Genomic DNA, 14279 nt, shown 5'->3' on the forward strand with positions numbered 1-14279 from the left:
CCAACAGCTCTCACAGCCCACACAGCTCTCCGCCCACACAGCCCACACAGCTCTCTCAGCCCACACAGCCCACACAGCTCTCACAGCCCGCACAGCCCACACAGCTCTCACAGCCCACACAGCTCTCACAGCCCACACAGCTCTCACAGCTCTCACAGGCCTCACAGCTCTCACAGGCCTCACAGCCCTCACACCCCACACAGCCCACACAGCTCTCACAGCCCACACAGCCATCCGCCCACACAGCTCTCACAGCCCACACAGCCCTCCCAGCCCACACAGCCCTCACAGCTCTCACAGCCCACACAGCTCTCACAGCCATCCGCCCACACAGCTCTCACAGCACAGCAGTTGCTCTCAGTGCAAGTGTGCACTGAAGCAGGTACTGTAGTAGAATTGGCCTATACCATGTACTGCACTGTGACATTTACACAGCGCTTCATCCCCGGGCTGTGGAGCGCTCTGGTTTGCACGGAGACCCTAGGTGCAAAGGTTTAAGATGGCGTGGGTTCGAGCGTGACCAGTGCCTGTGATGCTGGGTGACGCGTGTGAGGTCTGGAGATGGGGACTCTGCGCAAGCGCAGATCGGCCCTCTTACGTGGCTGGTTATAATATACTACTTTGGCTGCACAGCCAAGTTTTAATGTGCTCCAGTTTTTTTTGCTGTTTGCAAAGTCCTCTTATTCCTGCTGGCACGGAGTGGCGCATCTTCGGCGTTTCACCCTGTGCGAGATTTGTTGAAGGAAGGAACAGAACCTAAAAAGGGGATTATTTAAAAGAGAAGCAATTACGTGTCTTGGAAACTGTAATACTGTATATGGCTTGCAGAAGCGCCTCATAGTCGCAGGCTCTGCTCTGCTTCTAAGCACTGTACTGCAGCCGAATACTCGGGTACATGTTGAACAGAGCCTGTGCACACAACGGTCCTGGGCGCTGTCCTGCAGAGCTACTGTACTGCAGCCGAATACTCGGGTACATGTTGAACAGAGCCTGTGCACACAACGGTCCTGGGCGCTGTCCTGCAGAGCTGCGGGTTTCTTCGTTGTCCACACTCATCTTCGCCGACCATCTTGTCTCCTAAGTGGTGCACAGTGGCACGGATGACAAATTACACTATGGACTGAGCCGTCCCACACGGTGACTCAGGTCGCTATTTCTGCAAAGTTGCAGGCTTTATTCAGAACTGAGCTGTGCGGACCGCTGTTGTCCTGGTTTGCTTCTAAGCGCTGTACAGTTTGACAGGTGTACCTAAGCGCACTGTGCACAGGTGCCCGCGGGAGTGATTGATGTAGCTGTTTGAGCAGTTCTCCTCCTCACAGCGCACCCGGAACTCAAAATATTTAGTGAAAGGGGGAGGGGATTCACTTACCCCTTCTAAAGAAGGAAGAGAGGAGAAGGGGTAAGACCAGCACGGGGACGTCTGATAAAACCCCGGCCCCCTCCTCCACCTCCCAGCTGAACCGCCGGTCAATGCTAGCTCCCTGGCAGGGGGCCTTGGCCATGGAAAAGGTCCGGCCTGGAAGGACCCCACCCGCAGCCACTCGAGGTGCGAACATCTGCATATGAAGGGCTCGAGGAAATGGCCCCTGAGCGCGGGGTGTCAGAGTCCTGGGGGTGGAGGGACTGGGAAAGGATAACAATAACAGAACCCCTGCACCGGGCCTTTGAGAGTGGAGCTCAACGCCATGGGCTTTAATTACAGACCATAGCACAGGAAGAGGACCCTGGGATTGATGGGGGGCATCTACAGGGGGGCCCAAGGCCGTACGTTTCTCGCATCCCTGGGCGGGGCTTTGCTGGGCGGATTACAAGGGCCTGCATTAAGGTCATGAGCATTTAGAAGTGTCTACCACAAAAGGCTGTTTGTGTGCAGTGGAAAAACAACAATAAACACAAGCGCTTAAGCTCAGTTTTGCCGTTAAAGCGCTGCAAACTGGTGGAACTACTACCACCGGTTTATCGACTCTGACGGCGTAAGTGCGGAGTTACCCTTCGTGAGATTCAAACGTCTGTCACGTTGGTCACAGCTTGTCAACCTCGCGCTCATTCCTTGCCGAAAAATCTGGTCGTAACAAAGAAAGTTCTAATACCGATAAAACACCACCTGCAAGCAGCCAGTAAACATGACTAGACATCATAACCGCTCAAGATGCGAAGGGGTCTTCCGGAAATTACCTCATTTCCGAAGAGCAATTTTCTGTCCACAGCATCCAGCGAAGGCCATTTCTAACTGGTGAAGGGGATGAGCCTCATAATATGGAGAAAATACAACGTGCATCCAGTATCTGCGCTGTACAGATATACTTTGAATCATATATGGAGTCGGATGCTGCCCAAGGAGGGATTATTGATTAGGAAAAAAAAAACTGTGGCTGTCTTTTTTCTTGAACACGTACAGTGTTTGAGTTGCCAGATTGGAATTATCAGGGGGAGACTGGTATCGTCAATAGGCACGGTTTATTTCGTTTCTAGTTTCTGTCATCCTGCATTTATAGGTAGAAAACACGTCTGCGGGGTTCCAGATGGTGCAACGAGGAAATAAAACAACAGGGCTGCGCGAGCTTCTCACGCCTGGCGTAGAACCGGCCCTTTTGTCCGGCACTCGGCGGTACAAGGAGATCGTGTCTCATATGTCTCATAACATAGGTATATATTTCCGGTGAAGATTAGTGCCCTCCACAGAGTGCCTTCATATTCTCTCAGTGGTGCATGTCCGAAGGGCGAGTGACCCTGTCCGGGTGGCACCGGCCTGACCTCCGTAGCCGGGAGTTGTCGGGTGCAGGACACTGCAACAACCGAGACACCTAGATTGGTGACAGTTGCGTGATTTTGTGATGCTTTAAAACCGGCACTAGAACTCCGCTCTCTCGCACCAAGAGCAAATTTGTCCCTCTCAAAATTATTCCACAGGCTGGCACCCAATATTACACCAATTAGAGTAATTTCGCTGCGCTTATTTTAAATAACATTTCTGTGGGTTATTAAAATAACAATAGCTTTTACTTCACAAGGTTTGTGGGCGAACGCATCACACACTCCATCATTTCAACTTGTATTTTCTCTCATACACACGACAGTGCTTTGTCCGAGATGCGCATGCGCTACAGTCTGTAAATATGACATTCCCGGGTCGTAGACGCAGAGGCAGTTTGAGACAACGGCTCTGTATGTCGCCTTTCACCTCCTTATTCGAACGGGTTAAACATTCCCTAAATGGGTTGTGCACTATGTGCGCCACTGTATGAAACTGAGTTGGTCTTGCTTACAGTTTCACCTAGCTAGATAGTTTTCACTGCACCCGTTTCACGTGTCTGCGTTATGGGAAACGCGGAATCAACGTGCAGCTGAGTTTTCAAGGGGAATACTACTGGTGAAATGACATTTCAAAATTTCGTTGTTAGTCACAAATGCCAAATCCAAAATATTACATGAATCAATTGTAATTTTCGCCATAGTAAATTATTAGATGTCCCCAATGTTCTATGCAGACAGTTACTTACATCGACACCAATGGGGAACCCTCTACTCTGACCCTCGACTTCGTGCCACTCCACTCTGCTCCACAACAGTCTATGCTCCTCTACTCAACTCCACTCTACGCCCCTCCACGCCAATCTATGTACCTCTACTCTACGCCTCTCCATTCTACACGCCCTCACTCTACATTACTCCCCTCTACACCATTCCACTGTAATCCACGACACTCTGCTATAATCCACAACACTCCACTCTACGATACTTCAGGCCCCTCCGCAACACTACATTCCATGCCATGTACATCAGTGCACTCGCCACTCTCCTCTCCACCACTAACTTTTAGCCATGCTGAACAGCAGCCACGCTGCTGGACAACATGGCTGAAGTACATTGCCAAAGACAATAGCTCTTCCGCTGGCAAGACCTATTGGCTTTTGCCAATGATTGTTGTTTACTAGATCTTACTCAGAACCCCATGGTAAAAAAACATGTATTCACTGTTATCCATATATAATTCTGTATCTTATCGTTGCTAGACCCATTTGGAGTTCAATTCCCTATGATGGCAGTCTGGGATGGGGTTTAATAAATAAAGAGGCACTGGCACCTGTCAGAGCTTGTGTGTGCTGCTGGGTCTGTTTACCTTCATCCCGTTTCACTGACGTCCTTAGACACAGCAGCCTGCAGTTGTGCAGGGTCTCAGCGGGGCAGGCTGAGGTCAGAGGCCCATTATCCTCGCGCTGACACACTAATGCCGAGAGACGCGCATTGTCTGCTGGGTCAGAATGTGCTGAATGCAGGGTTTTCCCAGAGAGTGATGCCAGGCCCGGGGCTGATAATGCGGGGGAACGATATTGTGCCAATATTTTATATTAATAGAAGCGCCGATGAAGGCCGCGTCGCCCTGCAGAATCAGGACGGAGCGCAGCTGTTGCGCTGTAAAGCATTAGGACGGCGGCAGGAATTAGAATATATCGCCGCGCGCTGCTGCCGGCTGGTGAATTATTCACCGAGGGGCCGGTCCTCGCGCGCTTTAGCTGGTCTATTTCAGGTGGCCTCGCGCTTCCTTCCCGTGGCTAAATATGGTCGATCGATCGCCTTTATGGATCCTATCAATACAGCTGTCTGTTAATTTAGGAGGCTTATGCTTCCAGTCTGGAAACAGAGTACTCGGATATTGTCTCGTCTTCCAATCCTCGTGAGCTCCAGGTTGTTTACTTTTTACAGCAGGATCTCTTAAGGCCGCGGCCGCCGTCTTCCTTCTTCCCCTGGGCGGCGGGGGGGCGGGCACTTCCGGCCGGCCGCGCTAGGATTGGCCGGCCGGCCGGCTGAAGAAAAAACCTCGGAGAGGACGAGGGGGGCGGGCGGGAGAGGACGAGGGGGGCGGGAGAGGACGAGGGGGGCGGGAAAGGACACGGACGTCGGGAGGGAGGAGGGAAACGTGGGGACGGCGGGAGGAGGGACACAAGGCAGGACAGCAGCAAACACGGCCCGGCCGGACCAGACACGGGGGCGTTCCCGGCGTCGCGTGACGTCGGCAAAAGCCAAAGAATCTCGGGAACGCCCCCGTGTCTGGTCCGGCATTGACGGACGCCTCTCTGTTCCAATGGCTAGCCTCCATTTATGGAGCTAGCCAATGAAGCAGAGAGGCGTGTTCAAGTCACCCATACTAGAAACTACAGATTTCTCTGGAGGAGGAGCCTAACGGCTCCGCCCCCCAGCAAAACCTAAAAAGGATGCAAGACATGTGCAGGTACCATAATGTCAAACATCTTCATCTTTAATCCAGACGTAAACCCTGATGCGTTCTGTCAACTACCATTCATCAGTCCACTCATAAACATTTTGCACAATTCCTTTAACAGTTTCACTACACTCTACCCGTGCAGCTCCATCACTAAGTGCTGCACCCTGAGGCCCTGATCTCACAGTTGCAGAGTGTTTGAGGCCCTCCTCCACATGTAGGCTCCTGCCTGCGCCTCATCCCTGGTGGTCCATTGGGAGAGCACTCTGCTCTTCTGCTGTTCTGCCTCTGCCTCTCTTGCCTGTTTTCTTCTGTGCTCTCTTTTTCTCTTACCTTTCATTTCCTTCTCTTTTTTCCTCTTTCCTTCATTTGCCCTTATGTCACTTTTCTTTCTTTTCACTCTTTCCTTTGTTTTTCCCTCGTTATCTCCCCGCTGCTACTCCCCTCCCCCGTGGTCCTTCTCCCCCTCCAGTGTGTTCTCCCAGCTGACCCGCTCTCCTACTTAATGGGGGCCGTGCGCAGCGGGTGCGCCAAAGGCAAGCCTGACTGCGAGCAGCGCCAGGGACCCTGGCCCTCCGACCCGCCACTGCTACAACTTCAGCACCCTCCACGATCTCAACCTGGTACTCAACAACTGCCAGCCCTCGACCCCCAAAAACACCCACGGCCCCCTCTCCTGTCTACACTGCGGCCGCACCTTCACCCACCTCTGTACCCCAGCAGCATCTCGCGACCTACCGATGTCAACGCTCACATACCGCTCAACTGCATTCTCCTCAAAATACGTTCCCTACACATACACGCCATAGGAATCTGGGACTTCCTTAACACCTACTTGTCTGACGTTGCCACCCTCACGGAAACCTGGACCAAATGCCAACTCTGCACCCGACATCGCCGCCACATTCCAGACAGATACAAGATCTTGTTCAAGGACCGCCCCATCCGTCCAGGAGGCGGCATCCCTTTCGTCCACAAAAACACCCTCCGCATGACCACCCACCTGGACGACACAACAACCCTCATGGTGCACCTCTACTTCCAGATCCAAACCAACCCCAAAAACGTCTCTCCACGGATCCCTCATGTGCAGGCCGCCTGGCCCCTGCGCCCCCTTTACTGACAGTCATCGACCTCATTGCACACCACACCCTCGCATCCAGAGACTGCATCCTACTCTGAGACCTAGACAACCACAACGACTCAAACACCACCTCCCTCCTAGGGAAACTCGCCAACATAGGACTGAAACAACTAGTCACCGCCCCCACGCTCACAGCAGGGCATACACTCAACCGAGTCTTCACCGGAGGAAACCGCATCTCCTACAGCCACACCCCAGAACTCCTCTGGACAGGTCACCACTGCATCCACTTCTCTTTCAAAAAACCCACTGTACACAAGCACGCCCACTGCCTCCCAGCAGAAGCTGGACCAAAATCACCGAAGACCAGCTCAACTCTGCCCTCGTCAGTATCCCACCACTGACTATGTCAGACGCAAACACCATAGCATGCAACCTCCAACACTGGAGCACTCACCCCCCTCAAAGCCACCACGAGACACAGCAAGAAAGCAAGCTGGTACACTCCTGCAGTCCAAGCATCCAGGCGCTCCTGCAGACGACTCAAAGACATGGAGGAACAACACAACCCCAGAAACATGCGCCGCCTACAAAGTAGCCACTACAGCACATCACCAACTCTTCAAATCCACAAGGAAGAAATCCCTCCAAGACAGGATCCTAACCAACGCACACACCATCAAACTGTCTTCTCCATCATCAAGGCATTTGCCAAACCTTGCAGTGAAACAACCAATGTCCCCCCCCGCCCAAGATCTCTGCAACAGACTCCGCACCATCTTCCACCACAAGATCATGATGATTTACAGCAACTATGACAACCAAGATCACCTCACCGCTCCAGCTCCCAACTCCTGCAACGTCACTCAACAGACCCTGCTTAAATGGATCCCGCTCAGGACAGAAAACACCTTGAAGACCATGGAAAGCGTCAACTCTGGAACACCATCAGACCCCTGCAGGCACCACATCCATCTTCCACAGAGCCGCCTCGTCCATCGAACCCAAACTATGTTGGACGAGCAACTGCTCCTTCGAGACCGCCATCTTCACCGACGACTGGAAACACGCCGAAGTTAAGCCCCTCCTGAAGAAACTTTCGACGGACCTCCTGAATGCCAGGTCTATCTCCCTGCTTCCTTTCGCAACCAAGGCAAATGAAAAGGCTGTCAACACCCAGCTTACAAACTTCATTGACGCTAACAACTCCTGGACATCTCCCAATCCAGATTCCGAAGCAACCACAGCACTGAGGCCGCCCTACTCGCCTCACCGACTACATCCGCTCCCTCCTTGACCAGGGCGAAACAGCCGTCCTCCTTCTCCTGGGCCTCTCTGCTACATTTAACACAGTCTCCCACCGCACCATAGCCCCCAGACTCCACAACGCCAGCATCCGTGGCAAGGTCCTCGACTGGATCCGCTCCTTCCTCACCAGCAGAACTCAGCGGGTCTGACTCCCTCCCTGCCTCTCGGAACCGACAGAGACCACCTGTGAAGTGCCCCAGGGCTCCTCCCTCAGCCCCACTCTCTTCAACGTCTACATGGCCCCCCTTATAACCATTGACAAAATCCATGGGCTCAACATCCTCTCCTTCACCAACAAACTCAAGATCACCAGGCACACCTTCCAAGAAGGGATGAAAGCCGTCGCCACCTGGATGAAGAACAGCTGCCTGAAACTCAACTCGTAAAAGCCAGATATCCTCATCCTTGGCACCACCCCTCCCTTGGAACGACTCCTGGTGGCTCCCCGCCCTCAGAAATCCCCCAACCCTGACGGTCCATGCACGAAACGTCGGCATCATACTTGACTCATCGCTCACAATGAACTGCCAGATTAACGCATCCTCCTCTACCTGGTTCAACACGATCCACATGCTTCAGAAGACTTTCAGATGAATCCCAAACGAAACAAGAAAAATTGTCATGCATGTACTCATCAGCAGCAGACTGGACTACAGCAATGCTCTCTACACCGAAATCAACCAGAAACTACTCCGCAAACTCCAGACTGTCCAGAATGCCGCTGCCAGACTGATCCTCGATGTGAGAAGTTGGCCTGGTATATGCTGTCCACTAGTTATAGTGGGCACCTTGCACCTGTACAAACAATCCTTATTGATGAATAGGTTTAAGACCACCTTTATTGAAAGCTATCCTTGTGGTAGCTATGGAGAGCAGCCTTCCGGCTAAGTCTTCAAAGAGTGTAAAGCAGCTTGGCTTACCAGCTTATAACCTTTTGAATGACCAAATGAAAACAGAACCACACAAGGTATATATAAAACATATGTATTTATTACTAACCACTCTCTACTAACCTCTTTATGAGATAGAGTGCAAGATACACAATATCGACACACTAGAACGTAAGTATATAGCACAATATACCATGGGCCCCAGGGGGAGACCAAACTATATATTAAGAAAGTGGTATAAGAACCACGACTTGACTCAACAGTGCCTTGAGCACGTAGAATCGGTGGGACCCCAAGGAACCACCCAAGGTAGTGGCACAGGGGACCCACGGGGGACACGTGAAGTGTGAGAATACAGCAGCGAGCTCCGTACAATCCTATGGGAAAGTAGCGGTTAGAATTTTGAAGATTAGGGACATTTCGGAAAGGAACAATAACGCACAAAGAATCATCCAGATCCAGGGTGTATGTCTCTTGACTAGGTTTTCTCTCTATTTTTGACAAACAGATTTTTTTCTTTAAAATTCCATATATCGTAGCCAACGTGATCCGTCTCCCAAGAGACTTCTTTTTTTTTTTTTTACTTTATTCTTTTTCAGTTTCATAGAATACAAAAACACGTCCCCCCTCCCCCCCACTCCCCTCAGGCATCTTAAAAAACAACAGTTGCTTACAGGGCGACTGACTCATTACAGCACATTTCGGATTAGGATAGTCTCTGGATCATAAGAGAGATAAAACAAAAAGTCACGGGTCAGCATCACCTAAAACAATTAACAAAGACATTGTGAGTGAGATTCAGGCCAGGCCCCACATCGGGTATACACCCAGTATACCCCCCTCAGTTGTCCTCCTCCCCCTCCCCTCTGGACTCCGCTCGGGTGTTGCAAATAACTTGGCACTAGTCCCCTCAGAGTCACTATGTGACGAGTGACCCTCTGTGCTCAGACCCTCCGCACACATAACCCGCCAAGCCAGCAAGTCATCCTGTAACTCCTCATCCTTTCTAGAGAGCTGCATATACGTTTCCTCCGCAAGTGTCCATTCCCTCACATCTCTAAGCCACACAACCACCTCAGGGGCCCTTTGTCCCATCCACGTAATGGCAACCCTCCGCCTGGCCAGGACTAGCATTAATTGTAACAATTTAAACAGGAGCTTCTGCCCCTTGGGCCTGGGTATCAGCCCTAACTTGCAGTGCAAGGGGGAGAGCGCAACACGGAGACCAGTAGTGGTCCGAATACGGACCACCATGTCCGCCCAGAAATTTGCAACCAGCGGACACTCCCAGGCCAGATGCAGGAACCGGGCTCCCCTCACGCCACACCTAGGGCAATTTGCTCTGCTATTGTCGGAAAAGCGACTAAGTGAGAACGTGATGAGGTATGTGCGGTGTAAAAAGTTAAAGTGAATAAGCTTAAAGCGGGCATTGCAAGACACTCAGTGCATTAACACCCTCAAACGCCTGCGCTGTCCTTGGTCCAGAGGGACTCCCAAGTCCGACTCCTAAGCCGCCCAGGAGGGCGGCACCGGGGGAACCGAGTCGCATTTCATCGCAGCGTAGAGCAAGGCGATCAGCCTTCGGCCTCTTCCACAGGACAATAAAATATGTAAAGTGAGGGTTATCGGGGGAATCTCCGGGCACTGCGGCCAGACCGAACGGACTACGGAACGCAGGCCCTGGTAATGCAAATAATGTCCACCACTCAAGCCAAACGACTCCTCCGCCTGTTCGTAGGAGAGAAAGACCTCCGAGGGGTATAGATCCGCGAGGACCTCACATCCTCCCTCTCTCCATTTACGGAAAGATAAATGGTGCTCCAATTGGATTATGGGTGCAAATATCCAGACCGGCAATTCTCTATGAAAGGGCGCCGTGCGGAGGATCCGTTCAACAAAGCGTTGCCACACCGCAGCCGTGTGTCTGACCACATAGGGGAGGCTGGGACTAGCCCCAGAGCCCTGCATCAGAGCTATCTGGAGCTCCTGCACTGTGGCCCTACATGCTAGCAACTGAGTCTCCCAGACCTCCACACCCGCGAACCTCCGCGCGGCCGGGAGGAGCTGCGCGGCGTAATAATAAAGATCAAACCGCGGGGCCTCCAAACCCCCCTCCTCACAAGAGTGTACCACTGTACTCAAGGCAACTCTACTACGACGTCCCGCCCAGAGCAGGGACGTGAGCAATGTGTTGAGTCCTAAAGACCCTAGGCGGTAGGGGACACATCGAGTTTTGGAGGACATACAATGTCCTTGGGAGTATCACCATTTTTGCGCCTGCCAGACGCCCCATGAGGGACAGCGGCAGGGTATTCCAGAATGTGATGGATGACCGGAGAGACTCAAGCACCCTATCATTTCGGGCGAGGGACTGCATCTCCTGCGAGGTGACGTGAATGCCAAAATATCGGAAGCTAGTCTGCTCCCAGCGGAGCCCAAGTTCCGGCAGGGCCTCTAAGGGCACCGCGTTGAAGCCCGACAATGGAAAGATCAGGGACTTACTGCGGTTTAGGCGCAGGCCTGACACCTCCCTGAAACCATGCGGAGCAACTGCGGGAGCGCCTCCCTGGGTGCTCTCAGGTAAAATAATGCGTCGTCCGCATATAAGGAGATGACATTACACGTATCCCCCACCTGAATGCCCCATTGTCGCAACTCCGTGCGTACTCTGACAGCAAACGGCTCTATAGCAAGAGCAAAGAGTAGAGGCGACAGAGGGCATCCCTGTCGCGTGCCCCTGCCCAACTTCCACTCCTCCGACCTAGCGCCTCCCAGACGGACACGAGCAGTCGGGGAGGTATAGAGGATCTGCAGCCAGTGGGAGAAGTGCGGTGCAAAGCCCAATAGACGAAGCACCGCCCGGAGGTAGCCCCAGTCCACAGTGTCAAACGCCTTGGCCAAATCTATGGAGACCAAGACCATCTGTTCCTCCATGCCTTGTACCTCATGCTGGATGTGGTTCAACCGCCGCAAATTCAGGGCCGTATTACGGCCGGGGATGAAACCACATTGGTCCTGATGAACCAAATGCGTCATATGGGGGGGCTAGTCGAATGGCGAATAATAAGGATCTTGATATCCGTGTTAATCATAGTGATCGGTCGGTAGGAGAAAGTGTTGTGCCTGTCTCCCCCGGGTTTGAGGATCATGCAGATCTCACCCTGATCCATGCTCGGGGGGGGCTCCCCGTGTTCGAACGCCTCGAGGAAGACCTGCAGGAGAAGCGGTGCCAGCATATCCCGAAACTCATGGTGAAACTCCGGGGGGAACCCGTCACTACCCGGCGACTTCGCTCGCGGCAGGCATGACAACGCCCGTGAACCTCGAGCAGCGTCAGGCCGATATCCAGTTCCTCCCGGTCCGAGTCCGCAAGGGTCGAGACGGGCAGTCCCTGCAAATAGGGGAGGTAAGAGGCCTCCGTGATATCCGGGTCTGCCGTGTACACGTGCCGCAGATGGGAATGCAGGACCCCCAGAAGGGCCTGCTCCGAGTACACCAACTCGCCGCGAGAGTCCCGAAGGGTCACTATGCGCTCAGGGGTCTGTTCCGGCCTCAAAATCCAAGCTAGTAGCCTCCCTGTCTTATCTCCCTCCCTGTGGAGATGCTGCCTATATTGGATCAACGTATATTTGTCGAGTCTGTCCAGTGTATCATAAAGCTGTGCTCTGGCTACCTGTTCCTCCGCCCCTTGAGACCCACCAGGGCCCACCAGTTGCTGGGCCTGCAGGAGGGTATCTTCCGCATCCTGGAGGTCCCTCAGGAGCTGCTTCCTGACACCATATGTAAGACCCATGCAGGCGCCTCTCACTACCGCCTTCAAGGCCTCCCACTTAGTGGCCACGGACATGCCCCCAGCCCCCCAATTGAGGTCAACATAATCTTCAATAGCTGTCCCCACATGTTCCCTCCCTACCTGATCACGGAGGACGTCAACAGGGAGCCGCCATGTACGGTGCCGAACAGCGGGGGCCCCCCACTGCACCACGCAGGTCACTGGGGAGTGGTCCGACAAGAACCGGGCCTGGTGTGTCACCTCCACCGTCATATGAAGGTCAGTATTTGCAATCAAGACCCTGTCTAGGCGACTATGTGTGTTATGTGTAAGGGAATAGCATGTGTACACCTGCTGTGTTGGGTGCCTAAGACGCCAAAATCCACTGCCCCCACATTATCCATGACCGCCATGAGCTGCGCCGTCATGTGGGGCTTTGTGCCCGCCCGAGGCGGGGACCTATCGAGATAGGGGTCGAGTACACAATTAAAGTCTTCAACTTCGAACAGCGGAGTCCCCAGGTCGGCTATTAGGGTGTCCTGCAGAGTCCCGAAGAATGCCGGGTCATCAATGTTTGGCGCGTAGGAGTTCAAAATGACTATGTCTTCGCCATCAAGCTTAGCCTTGAGCAATAAATAACGCCCCTGAAGATCTGCTTCCATATACTGGAGAGCGAACGGAACTCCGGGCGCCACCCAGACCAGGACGAGCATACGTGGAGAAGGACGCGTGAAACAGTTGACCCCTCCATTTCTTTGCCAACTTCTGCGCTCCATCATGGGTCTCCTGCAGGCAAGCTATAGACACCTTGTGCCTACGGAGGAAGGAGAGAACCCTGTACCTTTTTGTGCATGTGCCCAATACCCTCACGTTCCAAGTCAAAAACGTATACCCCATGACTGCCAATAGAACCCACTCCGCCGTGCCCGGCTATATACAGAGCACGCCACTTCTGGTGCCCGACCTGTAATACAAATGATGCCATAAACGTTTCCCCACAACGCCTAAGAGACTTCTTAAGGGCTCCAACGTATGGCATACAATGTATTCCTTAAATGGTCGCAAAGTTTCAGATCCAGTAGTCATGGGGTGTCTAAGTGTCAAGCGCTCAGCAGCGGTATAATAACTGTCCGCATGTGTAGTTAGCATTGATTTTTTGTATGCCATACGTTGAAGCCCTGAAGAAGTTTTTGGGGAGATGAAATGCGTTGGCTATGATCTATGGAATTTTAAAGAAAAAATCTGTTTGTGAAAAAAAAAAAAAGAGAAAACCTCATCAAGAAACATACACCCTGGATCTGGACGTTTCTTCATGCGTTATTGTTTCTGAACTCTGATATGACACGCTAATATTATCGTATATAGTGCTGAAACTTATTGCATTGGATGTTGTTGTAGGATTTGTTCCTGTTTTTTGGGGGAGTATAGAGGGGAGTACTCCCTGGTTTCGTGCACTATCTAATACTTAGAAACACTATTCATTTGTTGAGTGCAGATTCAATCAGCCTCTACCCCTCAGCTTTTTGGTTTTTACACTTCGGAGAGGACTTGGAGCAAACCCTTTTAGTCTTAGAAGTTTCTAAGGCCAGCACCCATGTGAACACCGGAGTAATCGTGTTACCTCACCCAGGGAAGCCAGCTGCATAGTTGCCAAATGGTGTTGGGAATCGTCGTTGTCTTCAATGGCGAGTTGCTGCAAAGTGCTGCTGCTGCTGTGGAAAGGAAAAGTGTCCAGTGTGATCCAAGCCTGGATCTGAGCTGTGAAGAACCTGAAAGCAGAGGTGACAGTCTGGGTCGGGTCAGGGTGACCAGGGGCACGGTAGACCAATGCCCACCAATGTCGGATGTTTCAGGTGCGATGAGATGAAGCTTGACTCCGCTGCCACGGGGACTAGGAGATGTCAACGAATACCAGAGACCGCAGGCGAGCTGTCCCACGAAGGATGTCGAATGCTGGGGTGTCGGTGTCCGGATCGGAGACCAACAAGCCTTGGCAACAGCAAC

General features: G+C 52.5%; 1 protein-coding gene across 1 annotated transcript in view; it reads left to right on the plus strand.

Annotated features, from left to right (window-relative positions):
- The window catches only part of LOC147748866 (protein-associating with the carboxyl-terminal domain of ezrin-like), a 1120148-nt gene that overhangs the window by 190470 nt on the left and 915399 nt on the right, over window positions 1–14279 (plus strand). The window lies entirely within an intron of this gene.

Source organism: Lissotriton vulgaris, chromosome 1_1, assembly GCF_964263255.1.
Source record: "Lissotriton vulgaris chromosome 1_1, aLisVul1.2, whole genome shotgun sequence".
NCBI classification, from domain to species: Eukaryota; Metazoa; Chordata; class Amphibia; order Caudata; family Salamandridae; genus Lissotriton; species Lissotriton vulgaris.